The sequence below is a fragment of the Staurois parvus genome, unplaced genomic scaffold, assembly GCF_062004578.1.
Source record: "Staurois parvus isolate SC_StPar_1 unplaced genomic scaffold, SC_StPar_1.0 ptg000237l, whole genome shotgun sequence".
NCBI classification, from domain to species: Eukaryota; Metazoa; Chordata; class Amphibia; order Anura; family Ranidae; genus Staurois; species Staurois parvus.
In genome coordinates this window covers 6857806-6881040 of record NW_028318033.1, presented here as the reverse complement: position 1 = coordinate 6881040, position 23235 = coordinate 6857806, and the positions used below count along the sequence as shown (strand labels likewise).

The 23235-nt window shown below is 44.7% G+C and overlaps 1 long non-coding RNA gene across 1 annotated transcript in view; it reads right to left on the bottom strand.

Moving 5' to 3' along the window:
* Positions 1–13670: 13670 nt before the first annotated feature.
* Positions 13671–23235, bottom strand: part of LOC149460043 (uncharacterized) — a 38105-nt gene continuing 28540 nt past the window's right edge. The window contains exons 2-3 of the long non-coding RNA XR_016313163.1: positions 14063–14158; positions 13671–13944 (exon numbers count right to left, since the gene is read on the bottom strand). This is a non-coding gene — a long non-coding RNA (uncharacterized LOC149460043). The remainder of the gene's footprint in view (positions 13945–14062; positions 14159–23235) is intronic.

Below are 23235 nucleotides of genomic sequence, written 5' to 3'. Positions count from 1 at the left end.
TAAAGAAAACAGGCAAAATGAGTTCAATCATTGAGGTTAGGGTTAGAATGTGCCTTGAGTCTATAAATCCATCTGTTTTCCAATGTAAGCACATTTTTTGTCAATATTTTGTTTTTAAAAAGGGAAAACCTACATGATAATTTCGTCTATAACGGATGTAGCAGATTAAAGATCAGATATCCACACCTTTTAACTGGGCGTTTCATCTTTCTGAATTAAAAATACCTGCAGTCAGGAAGAGCCCCTAATACTACAAGGTGCAAAATGCAAGGAAAGCAGAACTTTTGGTGGAAAAGTGAACCTAAAAGCTCTGTTTAAAAAAAAAAAAGTTATACTTACCTGCTTTGTGCAATGGTTTTGCACCGAGAAGCCTCGATCCTCCTTTTCTCGTGTTCCCTGCCGGCATTCCTGTCTCCTCCAACTCCCACCCGAGTGCCCAACATAGCAAGCTGCTTGTGTCTATAAGACATAAGCTCAGTCCAGCTCAAAGTCCCAGCTCACTGGCTGTGATTGACAGCAGCAAGAGCCAATGGCAGCTGCTGCTGTGTCTTAGCCAAGGAGGAAAGAGAGAGCCGGAAGAGCCTTGTGCACATTGTTGGATCAGGATTGAACTCAGGTGAGAAAATAGGTTGGGGCTGCGTGGGGGGGGGGGGGGGCTTCACTCAGTGTTTCACCTTCATGCATAGAATGCATGAAGGTGAAACACCTTCTGCCATTACAACCACTGTAACCTGCCTCCTGGTGTAGATGTACAGTATTTACACATGAAACAAGTGCCTTTGATCTGGCAAACAGCCTTTACATTTTTCTAAAAAATTATCATGAACCAAGGAATCCGCTATAGTTTTGCTTTTTTGTAAATTATTGAAGGTGAAGGTAACATAAATTTAGAGGTCACTGGACCTACCATAAGCTGGTGTCAGTGTTGTTTAAGAATGTTAATTACAGCCAGGGAACTGTCAGTGAACTTAGTAATAAATAAAATTGATGAATTCTCTTTAAATGATGTGATGGCTCATGAGAAGTTGAAGTAGGAAAATGCCCTGAAGAAAATTTTAGTAAGGCTCTTGGCCCCGTTTTATTGACTTAGCTCAGAATTTTATCTTTATTTGATCCATCTATGGGCAGACTCGTTGTACCCAAATTGATCCATCGAAAATGTGAGTACAACCAGACTGTGGGATTTTTTGCATGTGATCACTGCTGGTGGCTACAGCCGCTACCAGTGGTCATTGTGTTCTGTTGTCCAGGAATTACCTCCCCCACCCACAGAACACAACAGCGCTGCAGGAGGATACTGAAAGTGTTGATGGGGTAATCAAGCAACTTTCTTTCCTTCCTCCCATGGTCAAAGGAAAGAAAATACCTTGTCATCAGAGCAATTCCTAGAAACTGGGAGCCCTGGATTGTTGGAATAATTCTTTAATAACGTTTTTCTATTTTTTTAGTCTAGTTTGCTTTCTGACTTTTGCTTGGGAGCTTCCAAACCTTAAAAATTCTCTTGTAATATTTTGAATTGAAGTCAGGTTGCTACTTTTTCTTCACCTAATTTTTGATACTTTCTGTTTAGGACACATTCACACATACAGTGTCAAACCTACATTTATATGAATTTTTAGGATGTTAAGCATGTATGTAATTGTTTTTCAATGTGTCATTAAAACTCAGCATATACGTGAATTTAGCTGCCTTTCCAGGATCTTAGACTTATTTCATGACTTTGACAAAGCATGTATCTGTGCAAAACGTGTCATCATAGCAACCAGGTCTTGTTATGGTCCACCCCAGGCACTCTGGCTTCTCTGTCCATCCATTAGCATCCATCTGCCGTTTCTGCGCTTCACTGATGTCACTTCCGGCATGCGCTGATGTCATTTCTGGTGCGCGAGGTCCAGGGACATCCGAGGTAGCATCCTGTTCTGTGAGTGGTACCTTCTCACAGTTGGCGACCCATCTTCCAGCAGAGCAGCCCACAGGATTCCTCTGCACTGCCTCCTGCACCCTGTACCTGTTTCTGTACCAGTAAGCCAATTTTATTGACCACATTCACACACATACCACCAACTTTTTCCTTCATTCACATTGGACATATGACTATGAACAATGGTTTTAATTCCTTTCAAGTGGATAATAAAATCCTTCTTTTTTACTCTGGATAACATTGTCATCATCCTTGCTAATTTTTAATACTGAACTGGTCACTATTAATTTGGCTCTATACCAATAGCGCTCAGTATCAGCTACTGTTCTATTCACATATGTCTCCTATGGTTTATTGAGCAGCCGTGGTTATAGCCTTCACAAGCTACAAGACCTAATTTTTGGTTACTAGAGCCCAAGAAGTTTGTCAATTTCTTCTAATGCTGAGAACACCTTCTGTAAACTTTAATATATTAGTGTTTATATAAAGTGAATTTAACTACTTGTTAATCTAGCTGTGAGATTGAGACAGTAAAATACAGCAGAGTGTACAGTAACTAAATAATGAACTTAAAGCAGAGTTCCAGCCGTTTAATTTTATTCTAAAGGCACCCACGTGAGAGTGACAGCTTAGGCAATGCAAGTTGAGATAACCTGTACTTGGAATCCTTTGCTTTCCTTATAAAAAATAAAATTACTTACTGCACCCTCATATTGTGAACGCTGTCATCTTAAGTGTGGGCACCGGAAGCCCGCTCAGACATTCTCCTGGGAAATTGTGCAGCTGGCTACAAAGCATGCACTTCGCGTTCTCTCTCCTCCGCAGTGTGAAGAAGGAGTGGCACTTTCTCGCGCCTGCACAGTGTGAAGAAGGAGTGGCACTTTATTGCGCCTGCACAGTGTTAAGAAGGAGCGGCACTTTCTACCGCCTGTGCAGTGTGAAGAAGGAGTGGCACTTTCTCACGCCTGCACAGTGTGAAGAAGGAGCGGCACTTTCTAGCACCTGTGCAGTGTGAAGAAGGAGTGGCACTTTATTGCGCCTGCACAGTGTTAAGAAGGAGCGGCACTTTCTAGCGCCTGAGCAGTGTGAAGAAGGAGAGGCACTGTCTTGCGCCTGAGCAGTGTGAAGAAGGAGCGGCACTGTCTAGTTCCTGCACAGTGTGAAGAAGGAGCAGCACTTTCTAGCGCCTGCGCAGTGTTAAGAAGGAGCGTCACTTTCTAGCTCCTGCGCAGTGTAAAGGAGCGGCACTTTCTAGCGCCTGCGCAGTGTGAAGAAAGAGCGGCACTTTCTAGCGCCTGCACAGTGCTAAGAAGGAGCGGCACTTTCTAGCCCCTGCGCAGTGTATAGAAGGAGCGGCACTTTCTCACGCCTCTGCAGTGTGAAGAAGGAGTGGCACTTTCTCGCGCCTGCACAGTGTGAAGAAGGAGCGGCACTTTCTAGTTCCTGCGCAGTGTGAAGAAGGAGCGGCACTTTCTAGTTCCTGCGCAGTGTTAAGAAGGAGCAGCACTTTCTAGCGCCTGAGCAGTGTGAAGAAGGAGTGGCACTTTATTGCGCCTGCACAGTGTTAAGAAGGAGCGGCACTTTCTAGCGCCTGAGCAGTGTGAAGAAGGAGAGGCACTGTCTTGCGCCTGAGCAGTGTGAAGAAGGAGCGGCACTGTCTAGTTCCTGCACAGTGTGAAGAAGGAGTAGCACTTTCTAGCGCCTGCGCAGTGTTAAGAAGGAGCGTCACTTTCTAGCTCCTGCGCAGTGTAAAGGAGCGGCACTTTCTAGCGCCTGCGCAGTGTGAAGAAAGAGTGGCACTTTCTAGCGCCTGCACAGTGTTAAGAAGGAGCGGCACTTTCTAGCCCCTGCGCAGTGTATAGAAGGAGCGGCACTTTCTCACGCCTCTGCAGTGTGAAGAAGGAGTGGCACTTTCTCGCGCCTGCACAGTGTGAAGAAGGAGCGGCACTTTCTAGTTCCTGCGCAGTGTGAAGAAGGAGCGGCACTTTCTAGTTCCTGCGCAGTGTTAAGAAGGAGCAGCACTTTCTAGCGCCTGAGCAGTGTGAAGGAGAGGCACTGTCTTGCGCCTGAGCAGTGTGAAGAGGGAGCGGCACTGTCTAGTTCCTGCGCAGTGTGAAGAAGGAGCAGCACTTTCTAGCGCCTGCGCAGTGTTAAGAAGGAGCGTCACTTTCTAGCTCCTGCGCAGTGTGAAGAAGGAGCGGCACTTTCTTGCGCCTGCGCACTGTGAAGAAAGAACGGCACTTTCTAGCGCCTGCACAGTGTTAAGAAGGAGCGGCACTTTCTAGCCCCTGCGCAGTGTATACAAGGAGCGGCACTTTCTCATGCCTCTGCAGTGTGAAGAAGGAGTGGCACTTTCTCGTGCCTGCGCAGTGTGAAGAAGGCGCTGCACTTTCTCGCGCCTGAGCAGTGTGAAGGAGCGTCACTTTCTAGCTCCTGCGCAGTGTGAAGAAGGAGCGGCACTTTCTTGCGCCTGCGCACTGTGAAGAAAGAACGGCACTTTCTAGCGCCTGCACAGTGTTAAGAAGGAGCGGCACTTTCTAGCCCCTGCGCAGTGTATACAAGGAGCGGCACTTTCTCATGCCTCTGCAGTGTGAAGAAGGAGTGGCACTTTCTCGTGCCTGCGCAGTGTGAAGAAGGCGCTGCACTTTCTCGCGCCTGCACAGTGTGAAGAAGGAGCGGCACTTTCTAGTTCCTGTGCTGTTTGAAGAAGGAGCGGCACTTTCTAGTTCCTGCGCAGTGTGAAGAAGGAGCGGCACTTTCTCGTGCCTGCACAGTGTTAAGAAGGAGCGGCACTTTCTAGCGCCTGTGCAGTGTGAAGAAGGAGTGGCACTTTCTCACGCCTGCACAGTGTGAAGAAGGAGCGGCACTTTCTAGCACCTGTGCAGTGTGAAGAAGGAGTGGCACTTTATTGCGCCTGCACAGTGTTAAGAAGGAGCGGCACTTTCTAGCGCCTGAGCAGTGTGAAGAAGGAGAGGCACTGTCTTGCGCCTGAGCAGTGTGAAGAAGGAGCGGCACTGTCTAGTTCCTGCACAGTGTGAAGAAGGAGCAGCACTTTCTAGCGCCTGCGCAGTGTTAAGAAGGAGCGTCACTTTCTAGCTCCTGCGCAGTGTAAAGGAGCGGCACTTTCTAGCGCCTGCGCAGTGTGAAGAAAGAGCGGCACTTTCTAGCGCCTGCACAATGTTAAGAAGGAGCGGCACTTTCTAGCCCCTGCGCAGTGTATACAAGGAGCGGCACTTTCTCATGCCTCTGCAGTGTGAAGAAGGAGTGGCACTTTCTCGTGCCTGCGCAGTGTGAAGAAGGCGCTGCACTTTCTCGCGCCTGCACAGTGTGAAGAAGGAGCGGCACTTTCTAGTTCCTGTGCTGTTTGAAGAAGGAGCGGCACTTTCTAGTTCCTGCGCAGTGTGAAGAAGGCGCTGCACTTTCTCGCGCCTGCACAGTGTGAAGAAGGAGCGGCACTTTCTAGCGCCTGTGCAGTGTGAAGAAGGAGTGGCACTTTCTCACGCCTGCACAGTGTGAAGAAGGAGCGGCACTTTCTAGCACCTGTGCAGTGTGAAGAAGGAGTGGCACTTTATTGCGCCTGCACAGTGTTAAGAAGGAGCGGCACTTTCTAGCGCCTGAGCAGTGTGAAGAAGGAGAGGCACTGTCTTGCGCCTGAGCAGTGTGAAGAAGGAGCGGCACTGTCTAGTTCCTGCACAGTGTGAAGAAGGAGCAGCACTTTCTAGCGCCTGCGCAGTGTTAAGAAGGAGCATCACTTTCTAGCTCCTGCGCAGTGTAAAGGAGCGGCACTTTCTAGCGCCTGCGCAGTGTGAAGAAAGAGCGGCACTTTCTAGCGCCTGCACAGTGTTAAGAAGGAGCGGCACTTTCTAGCCCCTGCGCAGTGTATAGAAGGAGCGGCACTTTCTCACGCCTCTGCAGTGTGAAGAAGGAGTGGCACTTTCTCGCGCCTGCACAGTGTGAAGAAGGAGCGGCACTTTCTAGTTCCTGCGCAGTGTGAAGAAGGAGCGGCACTTTCTAGTTCCTGCGCAGTGTTAAGAAGGAGCAGCACTTTCTAGCGCCTGAGCAGTGTGAAGGAGAGGCACTGTCTTGCGCCTGAGCAGTGTGAAGAGGGAGCGGCACTGTCTAGTTCCTGCGCAGTGTGAAGAAGGAGCAGCACTTTCTAGCGCCTGCGCAGTGTTAAGAAGGAGCGTCACTTTCTAGCTCCTGCGCAGTGTGAAGAAGGAGCGGCACTTTCTTGCGCCTGCGCACTGTGAAGAAAGAACGGCACTTTCTAGCGCCTGCACAGTGTTAAGAAGGAGCGGCACTTTCTAGCCCCTGCGCAGTGTATACAAGGAGCGGCACTTTCTCATGCCTCTGCAGTGTGAAGAAGGAGTGGCACTTTCTCGTGCCTGCGCAGTGTGAAGAAGGCGCTGCACTTTCTCGCGCCTGAGCAGTGTGAAGGAGCGTCACTTTCTAGCTCCTGCGCAGTGTGAAGAAGGAGCGGCACTTTCTTGCGCCTGCGCACTGTGAAGAAAGAATGGCACTTTCTAGCGCCTGCACAGTGTTAAGAAGGAGCAGCACTTTCTAGCCCCTGCGCAGTGTATACAAGGAGCGGCACTTTCTCATGCCTCTGCAGTGTGAAGAAGGAGTGGCACTTTCTCGTGCCTGCGCAGTGTGAAGAAGGCGCTGCACTTTCTCGCGCCTGCACAGTGTGAAGAAGGAGCGGCACTTTCTAGTTCCTGTGCTGTTTGAAGAAGGAGCGGCACTTTCTAGTTCCTGCGCAGTGTGAAGAAGGAGCGGCACTTTCTCGTGCCTGCGCAGTGTGAAGAAGGAGCGGCACTTTCTTTTGCCTGTGCAGTGTGAAGAAGGAGTGGCACTTTCTCACGCCTGTGCAGTGTGAAGAAGGAGCGGCACTTTCTAGCCCCTGTGCAGTGTGAAGAAGGAGCGGCACTTTCTAGCCCCTACGCAGTGTATAGAAGGAGCGGCACTTTCTCACGCCTGTGCAGTGTATAGAAGGAGCGGCACTTTCTCACGCCTGCGAAGTGTATAGAAGGAGTGGCACTTTCTCGCGCCTGCACAGTGTGAGGAAGGAGCGGCACTTTTTCATGCCTGTGCAGTGTGAAGAAGGAGCAGCAATTTCTAGCACCTGTGCAGTGTTAAGAAGGAGATGCACTTTCTAGCGCCTGCACAGTGTGAAGAAGGAACTGCACTTTCTAGTTCCTGCGCAGTGTTAAGAAGGAGCAGCACTTTCTAGCGCCTGAGCAGTGTGAAGGAGAGGCACTGTCTTGCGCCTGAGCAGTGTGAAGAGGGAGCGGCACTGTCTAGTTCCTGCGCAGTGTGAAGAAGGAGCAGCACTTTCTAGCGCCTGCGCAGTGTTAAGAAGGAGCGTCACTTTCTAGCTCCTGCGCAGTGTGAAGAAGGAGCGGCACTTTCTTGCGCCTGCGCACTGTGAAGAAAGAACGGCACTTTCTAGCGCCTGCACAGTGTTAAGAAGGAGCGGCACTTTCTAGCCCCTGCGCAGTGTATACAAGGAGCGGCACTTTCTCATGCCTCTGCAGTGTGAAGAAGGAGTGGCACTTTCTCGTGCCTGCGCAGTGTGAAGAAGGCGCTGCACTTTCTCGCGCCTGAGCAGTGTGAAGGAGCGTCACTTTCTAGCTCCTGCGCAGTGTGAAGAAGGAGCGGCACTTTCTTGCGCCTGCGCACTGTGAAGAAAGAATGGCACTTTCTAGCGCCTGCACAGTGTTAAGAAGGAGCAGCACTTTCTAGCCCCTGCGCAGTGTATACAAGGAGCGGCACTTTCTCATGCCTCTGCAGTGTGAAGAAGGAGTGGCACTTTCTCGTGCCTGCGCAGTGTGAAGAAGGCGCTGCACTTTCTCGCGCCTGCACAGTGTGAAGAAGGAGCGGCACTTTCTAGTTCCTGTGCTGTTTGAAGAAGGAGCGGCACTTTCTAGTTCCTGCGCAGTGTGAAGAAGGAGCGGCACTTTCTCGTGCCTGCGCAGTGTGAAGAAGGAGCGGCACTTTCTTTTGCCTGTGCAGTGTGAAGAAGGAGTGGCACTTTCTCACGCCTGTGCAGTGTGAAGAAGGAGCGGCACTTTCTAGCCCCTGTGCAGTGTGAAGAAGGAGCGGCACTTTCTAGCCCCTACGCAGTGTATAGAAGGAGCGGCACTTTCTCACGCCTGTGCAGTGTATAGAAGGAGCGGCACTTTCTCACGCCTGCGAAGTGTATAGAAGGAGTGGCACTTTCTCGCGCCTGCACAGTGTGAGGAAGGAGCGGCACTTTTTCATGCCTGTGCAGTGTGAAGAAGGAGCAGCAATTTCTAGCACCTGTGCAGTGTTAAGAAGGAGATGCACTTTCTAGCGCCTGCACAGTGTGAAGAAGGAACTGCACTTTCTAGTTCCTGCGCAGTGTGAAGAAGGAGCGGCACTTTCTAGTTCCTGCGCAGTGTGAAAAAGGAGCGGCACTTTCTCACGCCTGTGCAGTGTGAAGAAGGAGCAGCAATTTCTAGCACCTGTGCAGTGTGAAGTAGGAGCGGCACTTTCTCGCCCCTGAGCAGTGTTAAGAAGGAGCGGTATTTTCTAGTTCCTGCGCAGTGTGAAGAAGGAGCGGCACTTTCTAGTTCCTGCGCAGTGTGAAGAAGGAGCGGCACTTTCTAGCGCCTGCGCAGTGTTAAGAAGGAGCGGCACTTTCTAGCGCCTGAGCAGTGTGAAGAAGCAGAGGCACTTTCTCGCACCTGTGCAGTGTATAGAAGGAGCGGCACTTTCTCACTGCGAAGTGAAACAACAAGAAGCGCACCAACCTTGTGCATTACCTCAGTAACCAAAATTTATTTAATGAAGGAAAGGTACTCACAAACAGCGAATAAAAACAGGCATGTAAGTCCACCAAGGGACTTCAAAGGTAAGAGGCCAGCGCGAATCCCATCATGGGTGTAGGTACTCAGTCCAGCTGACGCGTTTCGAAGGTCATGCCTTCTTCCTCAGAGCAGCTCTTTGCGGCACTTTCTCACGCCTGTGCAGTGTGAAGAAGGAGCGGCACTTTCTCACGCCTGCGCAGTGTGAAGAAGGAGCTGCACTTTCTAGTTCCTGCGTAGTGTGAAGAAGGAGCGGCACTTTCTAGTTCCTGCGTAGTGTGAAGAAGGAGCGGTACTTTCTCGCGCCTGCACAGTGTGAAGAAGGAGCGGCACTTTCTAGTTCCTGCACAGTGTGAAGAAGGAGCGGCACTTTCTAGTTCCTGTGCAGTATGACGAAGGAGCGGCACTTTCTCGCGCCGGTAGTGTGAAGAAAGAGCGACACTTTCTCACGCCTGTGCAGTGTGAAGAAGGAGCGGCACTTTCTTGCGCCTGTGCAGTGTTAAGAAGGAGCGGCACTTTCTAGCGCTTGAGCAGTGTGAAGAAGGAGCGGCACTTTCTCTCACCTGTGCAGTGTGAAGAAGGCACTGCACTTTCTCATGCCTGCGCAGTGTGAAGAAGGAGCGGCACTTTCTCATGCCTGCGCAGTGTGAAGAAAGAGCGGCACTTTCTCATGCCTGCGCAGTGTGAAGAAGGAACGGCACTTTCTCATGCCTGCGCAGTGTGAAGAAGGAACGGCACTTTCTCATGCCTGCGCAGTGTTAAGAAGGAGCAGCAATTTCTAGCGCCTGCACAGTGTGAAGAAGGAGCGGCACTTTCTCGCGCCTGCGCAGTGTATAGAAGGAGCGGCACTTTCTCACGCCTGCGAGTGTGAAGAAGGAGCGGCACTTTCTCACGCCTGCGCAGTGTGAAGAAGGAGCAATCTTGAACCTGCACAATGTGAAGAAATCCCCGCTATCGCATCACTTCCGGTCTCATAATAACACAAGATTTTGGTATTAGGCATTCCCTAGGACCGCTGGGATAGATGACGCCGATATCCCAGAAGCCCTAGAGAATGCCTGAAGATGTAATCTCCTAGGCAGAAGTGGAGACAGAAATGATCAATTATTTAGGAAAAAAATATACATATATATATAGCCAAACGGACTGTGAAAAGGGAGACCATTGTCTTTCAGGGGAGAAAAAAAAAAGGCTGGAACTCCGCTTTAATCCCGATCTTCAGGAGGTGTGGCTATTCATAACAATGATATAAGTGCTACATCTCTACACAGCAGATTTAAAGAGTATGTTTAATAAGTGGAGCTCATGCAAGGTAAGGGAATGTTTTGTCTGTCTGTCTGTCTATCCAGTATTCATATCTCTCTGTCTCACTTTGTACAAATTCTTTTGAGTTTTAACTATGATAGACAGGAATTGCTAGCAATTTTAAGTAACCCTAATGGTATGGTTTTTATTCATTTGTTGGTATGAAGGTGAATGGACGCCCTACAATGAAAAACATTGTATTCTAGTAACTGCACATGGTTAATACCTGTTAGAAACCAAATAAAAAAAGTTACTTTGTGACCTGCACACTATGTTGACATACACAACCATACAGTAGATACATGTTTCGTTGACTCCGTATCGAAAATATGTTGCAGAAAATATTGCCAGAATTCAGCTTAATGAAGTTTAGACCAGGATGTTGTAATTTTTATTTTTTGTAATAAAACAAAAGTTCATTCATTGAGTGTTTTCAGAGAGGGGCACTCGGCTCACTACGAAGTGGTATCAAAACGTTTTGAGGCTAGTTTTGTAACACACCAACAGATGGCAGCACAAAGCTGCATGCACAGTCACAGGAAGCACCTACCTTTATAAGACAGTGTGCCAAAAGACATTGTCCTGTATACATCAGGAGCTGTTCAACTGGTGCTATTCTGACCACATGCCTTACCACGTCTGTTATTTAATCATGGACAGCACATTAGAACAAAGAGCAAACATGAAATGATGCGTAAAACTGGGCAAATCTGCCACAGAGACATGATTCTGCAAGTTTATGGTGATGCTTCAATGAGTCGTTTGAGGTGTTTTGAGTGGCACACGTGCTTCAAGAGCAAAAGAACATCACTGAAAGACAAGAGATCAGGAAGATCTTTCACAAGCTCAACCCCCAAAAATTCCCTCTTGTTGAAGATGAAGATCCAGATCAAAGGTCGCTGTTTTGACAACATTACAGAGATCCAGCGATTTGTCCAGTTTCATGCAGAATTTCACATTTGCTCTTTGTTCTAACTTGCCGTATATGATAAAACCGCAGACTTGGTAACGCATGTGGTCAGAATAGTACCAGTTGCACAGCTGCTGGAGTACACAGGAAGATGTCTTTTGGCAGACTGACTTATGAAGGGCGGTGCTCCCTGTGACTTTGCTTGCAGCCTTGTGCTGCCATCTGTTGGCATGTTAGAAAACTAATCTCAAAAATTTTTGATACCACCTTGTAAAAATCTAACAGAGAATAAATTGCTAGGCTTACTGGCATAGTGTAGACTATTTTAGTCTTCGAAAAAAAAAAATGTAATTCGTGTTTAAAAATTGGGTTGGCAAAAATCATATTTAGAGCTGACCCATCACAAAAGACATATGAAAAGAAACAGAAATTCCTCAAAGATCCCACACCCATGAAAACCCCAAATAAACAAGTACACTAAATCCAAATAACAGGTTAGACAAATCCAATTTTCATCACTCTACAATAGTGTAACACTTACCTTCAATTCCTTTTGGGCACTGGAGGTTAACCAGCAGCAGGGTGGATTTGATTTAAATCAAACTGATTTAAATCACGATTTAAATCCCGATTTAAATCACTAGTCAGTAAGGCTTGATTTAAATCCTAGTTTTCTACATAAAGACTAATTCTTGCTGGTATAACTTTAATATGCAAGTAGATGAAGATTTTTAGAATAACAACTTTTCATATTAGTTTTTTTATCCCCAGTTTAATAGGTTAATCATTCATATTTGGACAACTTTTCTGTTGTACTTAGGAAGGAGAAAAATAATCATTACCTTAATAATAACAATTTAAATAGATTTATTCAACTGAAACAATAACATTCCAGCATATGCTATTTGCTTAAACATCCATGTTTGTTAACTAATTTGGCTAAACAAAATATATATATTTTAAGAAACTTAGACTGTCAGCCCCTTCCTCCTCACACTTAGTTTCACTTTCTTCTTCTGCAGATCTATTCCACTTCAAACAATCAGAAAAATATTGTTTCTATTCTATTCACTGAACTTCTTGAAACTTAGCACTGAAGGGGTTGATTCTGTATTCATAGGTTTGTAGAAGTTAGGATGAAGGTCTTTTTCTTAACTCTGTTCATGTTATAACATTTTTGCTGTGAAGAAGAGGCATGTGATCTCCGCTGAGTCAAATTCAGTTTTGAGAACTGCAAAAGTAAACCAACCATCTGTGATAATATCTTGTAGGCAGAGAAACTGCCCAATAATCTTATAAAAACCTCTGGAAGAGCATGACATTGTGAATGGATTCATGGAATTTATTTACCAAAAAAATTAAACATATACAGCCTTATTCTACATAATTAAAAAACTAATCTTTATTTCATGATGGAATAACCTTTGGATGGTAATATATTTTCCTCAAAAAGCATTTTATTCAAAAAAATCTGATTTAAATAAAAAAAATCAGATTTTTAAAAAAAAAATCATTGATTTTTATCCACCCTGACCAGCAGTAGTATCAAGAAGAAATAGATTCATCAAAGAGGGTGCATACTGCAGAATACTAGAAACTATGACGGACCAACAATAATGATTGCCCCTTTTTTAGAAAGGCCCATGGACAGCCAATAAAAAGTAGATTGGAAGAACAAGGAGAGGCTGTAGGGGAGATGAAAAGACTAAACAAAAGTGAAAAGGTTGAAAAATCATGAATAAATCCCAAATAAAGACTTTTAAACTTTTGTTCAGTGCCCTGTTACCAGATGAACTATCCCAATTAAAAAGGGTTTGAATTTTGCATCAAGCTTAAGACCCAATCTAAATAAGTAAAGGAATGCGCCAATGTAAAGGGTTCTCCATCCGTGCTGATTGGCTGATTGCAGTATATTGCTCCCATACCTTGGATATCTCTACAGATCATCGCTCCCAGAGCAATAGCGAGTATGCTGATTTATAATTTGATCAGCATATAGCTCTGGTGAGTTATTCATTTCATTCGGTGGTGGATTTTTTTCACGGTGTCATTTGGTTTATACAAGACTTCAGAATTGATTGTCACTTTTATGGTGGTTGGACTTTACACAAGATTTGTGGACATTCATTTATATTTATTTATTATTTATATATTTTTTGTGGTAATTTGACACTATTAGCGCATTCCTTTACTTATTTATGTTATACACCTGATTTGGGTTAGGTTTGCAGCTTATTATATTTTTTGGTTCATTTTGGCGCTTTTCTTATTATTACCACATTAAAATCCAATCTGTTCTGTCTTTTAAAGGGCTAAATGCAGTACAGGTGATAGAAATTGACACTTGAAGAGACATTATGCCAGCAATATGGCTAAGAAGAAGACAAGGATATACTGGACATGTTCGATGATCTAGAATGTCTCCAGATGGTTTATTTACTTTATCCTGAAGGTGAGAATAGCAAGTTATAATTGATAGAATGTGGCTCAATATACGACATAAACATTTTCGACCCTCAAACCTTCACAATTCACAGGGCCTTAAAGTTTACCTAAAGGCAAAACTTTTTTTTTTTTGGGATTGAGTACATAAGAATTAGAACCTCTGTCAAATTGTATTGCTGTAGAAAATATGGCAGTATGACAAGAGCAATACTGCCTACAAAAAGTGGTTAATTGAAAATCCAAGCGGAGTAATATAACTGCATTCAATAGCTGCAAAAATACTTTATTTGATCCCATGGATCATAAAGAGGTTGGACATGGACACGGTGAACAAATCATGATAAAATTACAAAGTTAAAAAACATTCGGCGTCTTCAAATCTGGTTATTAATCGGCAAGCAGGAATCCACATAAGGCAATGAAGTTTCCTAACTACGTGATCATAGATTTCCATATGGTTCCACATAGTATCTGAATAGGGAGAACATTCTTCAAAGATATTCTTTGGTAAATACCACAATAAGCGGAATGACTTCCTATAATGGAAACCAAAGAAGGATCATAGTAGTGGAAACATAAAAAGAATAATGTATGCACAAGTCATGTACTAGAACAAGGCATCCAAACTAAATAGTAAACTAAGAATTCCATTACCTTCTCATGAGCTTGACCATTATGAAATAATGATGGATGCAAGGCCTTCCTGGGTGACCACCCCAAGTGGAAATGAATCCACAATAGCAAGTGATTCTAAGAATGTATAAACATAAATCATGAATACCTGAATAGAATAAATGTAAGGGTAAAAAATATATATTACCATAAATAGGATCAAGGAGACTCCACCTCACTTGAAATGAGATCAGGTCTTTGTGTTTCTAATAATGAATATGGGGGTGGAAAAAAAAATCCAAGCTGATTGTAGCAGGCAAAATATACCTGAATGTATATACCCAAGTCAGGGTTTCCAAAAATTACTCTTACTGAGAAATGATGCGGTTCCTCATAGATGTATGAGACTACTATCACATACTACAGCACGTATGTAGCATAATAAAAACATATTCCTCCAATAGGAGTTCCAAAATTTTCTACTATGTATCCTGGGTTTATAATTCCACATTTATTTTGACACGGATAAATGTGTCATATTAGGTGGCTTTTTTCTTTTTGTTTGGTGCAAATTGTATTGCTGCCTATGCTGTCATTAAAGTGGAGCTCCACCCAAAAGGGGAAGTTCCGCTTTAAGGACTGCTCCCTCGCTCCCCATTAAGGATTGGCACCTTTGGGGGGCGGGGAGCGGGTACCCGCTCCCAGTTCCAGTCCAATCGCCTAGGCCATCGGAAACGGAAGGTGTTCTCCCTCCCTGTAGTCTTTTGGGACATGTGACAGGTCCCAGAAGATTACAGGACCATTAATGAAGCGCAGTGCTGCTCGCGCATGCGCAGTGGGTACCTGCAAGCTATCACAGCCTTGTGCCCACACTGAAGATGCCGGCCTCCTGGAAAACAGGACGGCCAGTGAAACGGGCTGCGAGGGACACACCACGGGACCGAGGGACAGGTAAGTGGCTGTTTTTTTAAAAGTCAGCAGATACAGTTTTTGTAGGTGCTGACTTTTATTTTTTGACAAGGTGAGTGGAACTCGGCTTTAAGGAGATTCACCCTCTCTATTTGTGCAGTTTACCATTATCATTGAAAGTAAAATAAAATCCCACATTGAGGGTTGTCCCCAGCAAAGTAATAGAGAGGAAATCTTCCAATGGGGACACTAGTTCTGGTGATATGGGGGTCCCCAAGAAATTCCTTTATTTTGCAGAGATTTCCTCTTACTTTCTGTTAGGCTATTGGACAGGAAATGAAGGGAAATCTCCGCAATGGGCCACAGGTGGTGAAAAAAAATCTGATGCGTTTATAACATTCTCTTGCTCTATCAAAAATGAAAAAAAAAAATTTTGCCTATAGTTCTACTTTAAATACTGACTTATTAAAAAGTAGTTTAGGTAAAATTTGTCACTTTATGCAAACACAAAACATGTCAATCCAACTTTATACCACAATATAATCTAGCACTAAAACAATTAAGCTGCAATAACCATAATGTCATGAAAAGAGCAGATAAAAGGGAGCAGTATTACCGTACTCTATAAAAAAGACTGTATGAAGGAAACTAAGAGACTGCTAGGTAAGTCTAGTTTCAGATTCTTTGGCAATATCAATATCAGTTTATATAAAGAGGTTAACAGCACACCTTATTTGTATCACATTTCAAAATGATAGGCATTGGTAGTGTGACAAGTGCCCTTTGAGATTAAGTAGACCACTTCTTGCAAGCAATAGTGATGAGCTGGAACAGGGGCAGACTGACAACTCATGGGGCCCCTGGACAATACGGGATAATGGGGCCCGTGTGTCCTCGCCCACACTCAAACCGCACCCAAAAAAGCCCCACTTACATATTGCACTGCCCACATTACATGTGTTTGTGGCAGTCATCCCCCACATATTGCAGCACAGCTGCACAGAAGGGCCCATCAGCAAATCAATGCCCAATTCTTATCTGCAGATTAGGCATGCGAGCCATCCGATAACCTGTCATTTGCCTGACGGTTTCCTAACCCTGCCTTCAGGTACCCTCATGGACCTGATCATTTGGTTATTGCAGCTCAGCTGAAAAGTCCCCCACTTTTATATATCTACATTTGAATAGATGTCCCCCATTTGAATATCTACCGTAGCATAGCCTGCATAGAAGTTTGTGATGTCTTTAGAAGCTACTGGGCATGAGAGAGAGGGGGGTGAGGGGACAAAGAGAGAGAAGGGGGGTAAAAGAGAGAGAGGGGGTGAGAGAGGGGTGGTGAGGGAGGGGTGAAGTAGAGGGGGGTAAATTAGAGAGGGGGTGTGGGGGTTAGATGGAGAGGGTGGGGGTGAGAGAGCGAGGTGGGGGTAGAAGAGAGGGGTGAAAGAAAGAGGTAGGTGAGGTGAGAGAGGGTAGTTGGGGCGGGGTTGAGAGAGAAAGGGGGGTGGAACAGAGAAGGGGTGAGATAGAAGGGGGGGTTAAAAAAGGGGAGGGGTGAGAGAGAGACGCAGTGAGGAGGGTGAGAGGAAGAGGCAGTGAGGAGGGTGAGAGAGAAGGGGTGGGGGGCTGATAGAGAGAGAGCGTGAGAGAGGTGGGGGTGAACGAAAGAAGGGGTAGGGTTGGGGATGAAGAGGGGAGAAAGAAAGAGGTGGGGGTGAGAGACAGAGGGGGTGAGAAAAAGAGGGCATGAGAGAGAGGGGGGGGTGAAAGAAAAAGAGGGGTGGGAGTGAAAGAGAGGGGGGGTTCAGAGAGAAGTGGGTGTGAGAGGCGGGGTTCAAAGAGAGGGGGGGCTCCTTGCCTCTCAGCTGCTTCCTGCACATCCTGTCTGAGCACACAGCTGGCTCTTCCATCCTTATTGGGAGCACAGCACAGCTTGAGGAGATGGAAGAAGGGACATGACTGGGTTTCTGCTGGGATTGCCAGCATGTGCTGTGTGTGTGCCCGGACCAAGCCATGTAAAGTTCCAGGTATCGCAAGGATAGAGGATTAATCACTCATCATTGGTCTCTTCCCTTATCCTGGGCTCCTGGTCAGCTTCCTCCATGGTTGTCTGCCTAGATTATCACCCATATTGTAAGCTCCTATGAAAGGTATCAAGGGAATACCATGGGGCCCCCTACTGACTGCCCGAGTGCTCAAATGGTCACTCCACTGCTGAGCTGCAATAGGAATTGTTCGATTATTACTCAATATATCATCATTACATACACTACATCAATACCACATTAGGTAGGAATTTGAGTGATATAGTATTTCCTTATACAAGACTTCTTTTAAAATAAGCTTGCACGTAACTTTTACATTTTTTTTGCGGGGTTTCCTTCAAAATTCTCAACAAACCCTTATCCAGGTAGGCAACCTTGGAACTAAAAAAGAAAGGAGCAGTGAATGTGCAGCACCTCCACCCACAACCCCCCCCCCCCCCCGTAACATACGGCCATACAGGAAAACAAACAAAAATGCCATGGGGTCCCCCCCCCCACAATCTATACCAGACCCATATCCAGGCATGCAGACTGGCTGGCCAAGAAAGAGAGGGGCAGTGAGCATGCGCTTTTCCCTCTCCTGGAACCAAACATTAGGAGGCATAAAAACTAGTAAGAAAAATATTTTCCCCGATGTAAATCCAATATTAATAACATTGTCCAGTGATGTAGATCCACCTTCAATCATGATTGTTGACTCCCTTTTAACACGTGCCATGGTGATCCTCCTGCACTCCTAAATGATGGCTCCCTGGCTGGCTGCTGAATGGTAACAAACCTGTTGGTGATGCAGGGGGACATCATTAACTAAAAATGGTTGTTCTAATTTGAAAGGTGCTGGCGAATGGCCCCAGGTTGTCATGTATTGGCTGCAGCAGCTGGTGGTTCAGGAGGCACCAGATGTGGCCATTTAGTCCATCCATTTGGTAAATTGAGTTTGGGTCAAATTCATGGGTAACTTGAACTTTGAGCTCATCTCTAAAACAAAACAGACCATCCTGTTTATCCCTAATTAACAATCTTTCTTCACTTACATGCACTCCATAGCCCGTCTTCTCTAATACACGGGGAAAATGACAGTTTCTATATATTCCATTTCTCCACCACAACTTCCTCACTCTAGCTCCTTTACTTTAGGTAAATTCCCACCAACCTTCCTCACTTCACTGAGCAGAATCTCCATGAATCCACTGTGAAGGCCAACACCAACTCCTTAAAGGGAACCTTACAGACAACTTATGCTATTGCAACCTAACATACTAAGAATGCTGCTGATGCCGCTGCCCTGCACCATGCTTCTCTAGTTTAAATTCTCAGTACTTTGGGTATAGGATAAGGGGGAACAGATGACACTCTCTCTGCTGCTTTAGAATGCAATGCTTAGTTCTTGAGTGGCCAATCACTAGGCTGGCCTAGATACTATCACATGGTAAAAGAGAGTGAGGGGCTATGTCTTACAACATGCAATCACAATACATGGGCAACAAATGGAATAGTTGTGACTCCATATAGGTGACTGGTGATGCCAGTAAAGCACAAGTAAAATGCAGGCACAGGAGCTCAATCCTTCATGCCCAACATCTCTTCTCCACTTACACTTAGAACCATGTCACACTGGAGATTTATTTGCAGTGGACTTTTTTTAAAAGAGAAATTTCTTGCTGTGGTAATCATAGTCATTGTCTATGGAATTTTTAATTTGCTAATTTTACAGCAATTCACAGCTCAGCTTCAGCGACTGAGTTTGTGCAGCTCACCAGCGACAATCACTTCTATTGCAGTGTTTTTACTTCCATTCTGCATAATAGTGTATGTTACATTCAAAACATTCCTCTGGTAATTATTGTCATGGTCACCAGAGTGCTTATGTCTGCTCTCAAATTAATTTTCAAGCCCACAAATGGATGGTGTCTCATAAGCAGCACCATGGTAACTGTAGATCTAAAAAGAGGGTTTAGTTATGTTTTTCATGTTTAAATAATTGGCCATAAATGATATATACAGTTGCAAGAAAAAGTATGTGAACCCTTTGGGATTACGTGGAGTTTTGCATGAATTGGGCATAAAATGTGCTCTGAACGTCATCTAAGTCACAACAATAGAAGAACACAGTCTGCTGATCATAATACTACACAAACATTAGATGTTGCCATGGTTTAATTGCACATAACATGTAAACATTCACAGTGCAGGGAGGAAAAAGTATGTGAGTCCCTAGCTTAATGACTTCTCCCAGAGCTAATTGGAGCCAGGAGTGAGCCAACCTTGACTCCAATCAGTGTGATGATACTGGATGTGTTGCTGACAGCTGTCCTGCCCTTAAAAAACACACACCTGTTTTGGGTTTACTGGTCTCAAGAAGCACTGTCTGATGTGAACCATGCCTCGCAGAAAAGAGCTCTCAGAAGACCTACGATCAAGAATTGTTGACTTGCATGAAGCTGGAAAGGGTTACAAAAATATCTCCAAAAGCCTTGATGTTCATGTGTCCACGGTAAGACAGACTGTCTACAAATGGAGAAAGTTTAGCACTGTTGCTACTCTCCCTAGGCGTGGTCGTCCTGTAAAAATGACTGCAAGAGCACAGCGCAGAATGCTGCATGAGATAAAGAAGAATCCCAGAGTGTCAGCTAAAGACCTACAGAAATCTCTGGCACATGCTAACATTTTTGTTGACACATCTACAATAAGGAGAACATTAAACAAGAATGGAGTACATGGGAGGAAACCACGGAGGAAGCCATTGCTGTCCAAAAAGAATATTGCAGCACGTTTGAAGTTTGCAAAAGAGCACCTGGCTGTTCCACAGCACTACTGGCAAAATATACTGTGGACAGATGAAACCAAGATTGAGTTGTTTGGGAAGAACACACAACACTATGCGTGGAGAAAAAAAGGCACAGCACACCAACATCAAAACCTCATCCCCACTGTAAAACATGGCGGAGGGAGCATCATGGTTTGGGGCTGCTTTGCTGCCTCAGGGCCTGGACGGATTGTTGTCATTGATGGGAAAATGAATTCCAGAGTTTATCAAGACATTTTGCAGGAAAACGTACGACCATCTGTCCGCCAACTGAAGCTCCACAGAGGATGGGTGATGCAACAGGACAATGACCCAAAGCATACAAGTAATTCAACAAAACAATGGCTGCAACAGCACAGAATACGCCTTCTGGAGTGGCCCAGTCAGAGTCCTGACCTCAACCCGATTGAAATGCTGTGGCAGGACCTTAAGAGAGCGATTCACACCAGACATCCCAAGAATATTGCTACACTGAAACAGTTTTGTGAAGAGGAGTGGTCCAAAATTACTCCAGATCGTTGTGCAGGTCTGATCTGCAACTACAGGAAACGTTTGGTTGAGGTTATTGCTGCCAAAGGAGGGTCAACCAGTTATTAAGTCCAAAGGTTCACATACTTTTTCCTCCCTACACTGTGAATGTTTACATGTTATGTGCAATTAAACAATGGCAACATCTAATGTTTGTGTAGTATTATGTTCAGCAGACTCTGTTCTTCTATTGTTGTGACTTAGATGACGTTCAGAGCACATTTTATGCCCAATTCATGCAAAACTCCACGTAATCCCAATGGGTTCACATACTTTTTCTTACCACTGTATGTTAAATGAACTGTACTACATTTCTGCAAAATGCTGCAGAAATGCTTAGGTGTGAACCTAGGGTTAGAGACTATTACCATGTTTGAGTTTGATTGTAATCCTGATCATAAGATTTCTGTGTATTTCTGTGTATTTCATCATCTATACATTTGTCAGGAATGGAATGCCAATAGACGAGTTGGCTCCTCTGGACGAACTTCTTTGCACAGGCTATTACATGTTCCCTTTCATGCTCATATAAATTGGGCACTTGCTAATATTAATGCACCTGTGCAGTCACGCATTCTCATGTGCGTCGGTGCCCATCTGCACTTGTGACAGATGTTGGTGCCAGGGCCGTCTTTAATATTATTTGGACCCTGGGCAAACATTTTCGTGGGCCCCCTACCTGTTCATGCAATTTTGCTGTTCATCCCAACATCCCAATACACAAACACACACATAGACTTATCTCAAAAACTTAAATAATGTAAGCATAAAGAACACCCACCGATTGGTCCAGTTTTACTGATTGGTTGTTGGTTGCACATCCTTACTGCTCACTGACAGGTTGCTAGAGGTTACTGCACATCATCACCACTCAGTAACTGGTTTCTAGAGACTAGTGCACATCATTACCACTAACTGATTGGTTGCTAGAGGTTACAGCACATCATTACCTCTCACCCATTGGTTGCCAGAGGTTACTGCACATCATCACAGCTCACCCATTGGTTCTTAGAGGTTAGTGCACATCATTATCGCTCACTGATTGGTTGCTAGAGGTTACAGCACATAATTACCTCTCACCCATTGGTTGCCAGAGGTTAGTGCACATCATCACTGCTCACCCGTTGGTTGTTATAGGTTACTGCACATCATTATTGCTCACTGATTGGTTGCTAGAGGTTACTGCACTTCATTACTGCTCACTGATGGAGAAGTGATTTCATGTAATGAGAAACAAACACAGAACTAATAACAATAATAACAATAAATCATTGGGGGAGGCCACTGTAAAGTTTTGTGAATCATAATTATGCTTCTATCTATACCCCATTGTAATGGGAGACCCCCAAAACATGTCCAACCCCCATACCCCCATTGGAATACCAAGATGTCAGTTAGATAGCAGTTAGTGTCACTGTCACTGATAGTTGGGGGACAGGTCAGTATTGTGGTGTGTGCTGCCGCTGTTGGGGTACAGTTGGTTGGATGGCAGGATGCAGTTTGAAGTGATGGTGGCAGCTTTGGGGTGAGAAGCTGAGATCATATCTTCCCTATAATGAGAGGGGAGTAGGGTGATAGGATGCCAGCAGTGGAGTACAGGAGGGATGATGATGACAGAAGGTAGGGTGGTAGGATGCCAGAGGTAGGGTACAGGAGGGATGATAGCATGCCAGAAGAGGAGTACAGAATGGATGATGATGACAGGAGATAGGGCGATCGAACAGTGATTATTCCTTGGTAATGGAACCTAACCCATGGACCATACTTACCGAATATTAAGCAGCTGAACACCCTCTGGGGAACTCCTCACTACCTTCTATTCCCTTTCTCACCTTATTTTTTCTTTTTTCCCTTTTCTGGTTTCTCTTCTTCCACTTTTCTGTTTGTGTCTCTCCTATTGCTCTTGACAATTTTTCACTATGACTCTTTTATACAGCAGAACTTAGCGAATCCATTTTTACAATGCTCACTGGGCTTAACCTCCATTGCAATTCTCATGCAGTGATTCAGTATTCACTGGAGAATGTCAGGAGCAGGGGCGGAGGGCCCTGGGTCAGTAGGGGGCACAATTCACTAAGCGGTATGTTAGGATACCGCATAGCATTTAATAAACAAAACGTTTGAATTCACCAAAAAATGCTACTAAAATACCGCATGAATTATTTTATCAAGTCATGCAGTATTTTAGTAGTGAAAAACATGAGTTAATGTTTTAGCTGTCAGTGGGGTTCCCCAGTGACAGCTGAATGTAAAAGAAAGAATTATCGGCAGTATATATATATTTTTTCTTTTTATTTCCAGATCTTCAGTATTGACGCTTATTCTTTGCGGTTGAAAGTTATGAATCCATTGAAAAGGAAAACATTGCATTCCAAACTATTCCTCCTTGTCCTCTGCTGTGCTCTGAGTGCATTTCTTCAATTATTCAAATTAATCACTCGCTAGGACTATGATAGTAAGTGCTTTTGATGTAAGAAATTGAACTAAATGGGAAAACCAGCAAATTTCCAGTCACATTTTCTTTTTTACATAGTGATGTGGAAAGTACCCCAATAGTTTCAAGCTGTGTTCAATGCATGCCCCCCCCCCCCCTCAGTTTATTGGATCATGCATAAGGTGCTTCCAGGTGCATATGTGTTGTGTACGATTGTTTATCATAAATAAAGCTATCATTTCTGACCTCCTTCTGAAAAAAAAACCTAAAAATGTAAAGGTTTGCTGAGATGAATTCCGTTTACTATAAACAGCATTATTCTGCAGAAGTAGTACTCCAGGTACTAATGGAGAGTAAAAAATACTTCTGCAGAATAATGCTGTTTATAGTAAATGAAATTCATCTCAGCAAATCTTTACATTTTTAGGTTTTGTTTTCAGATTATAGGTGTAGGCCATTTATGTACCTTCCAAAGCCTAACAAAAAACTCCTAGAG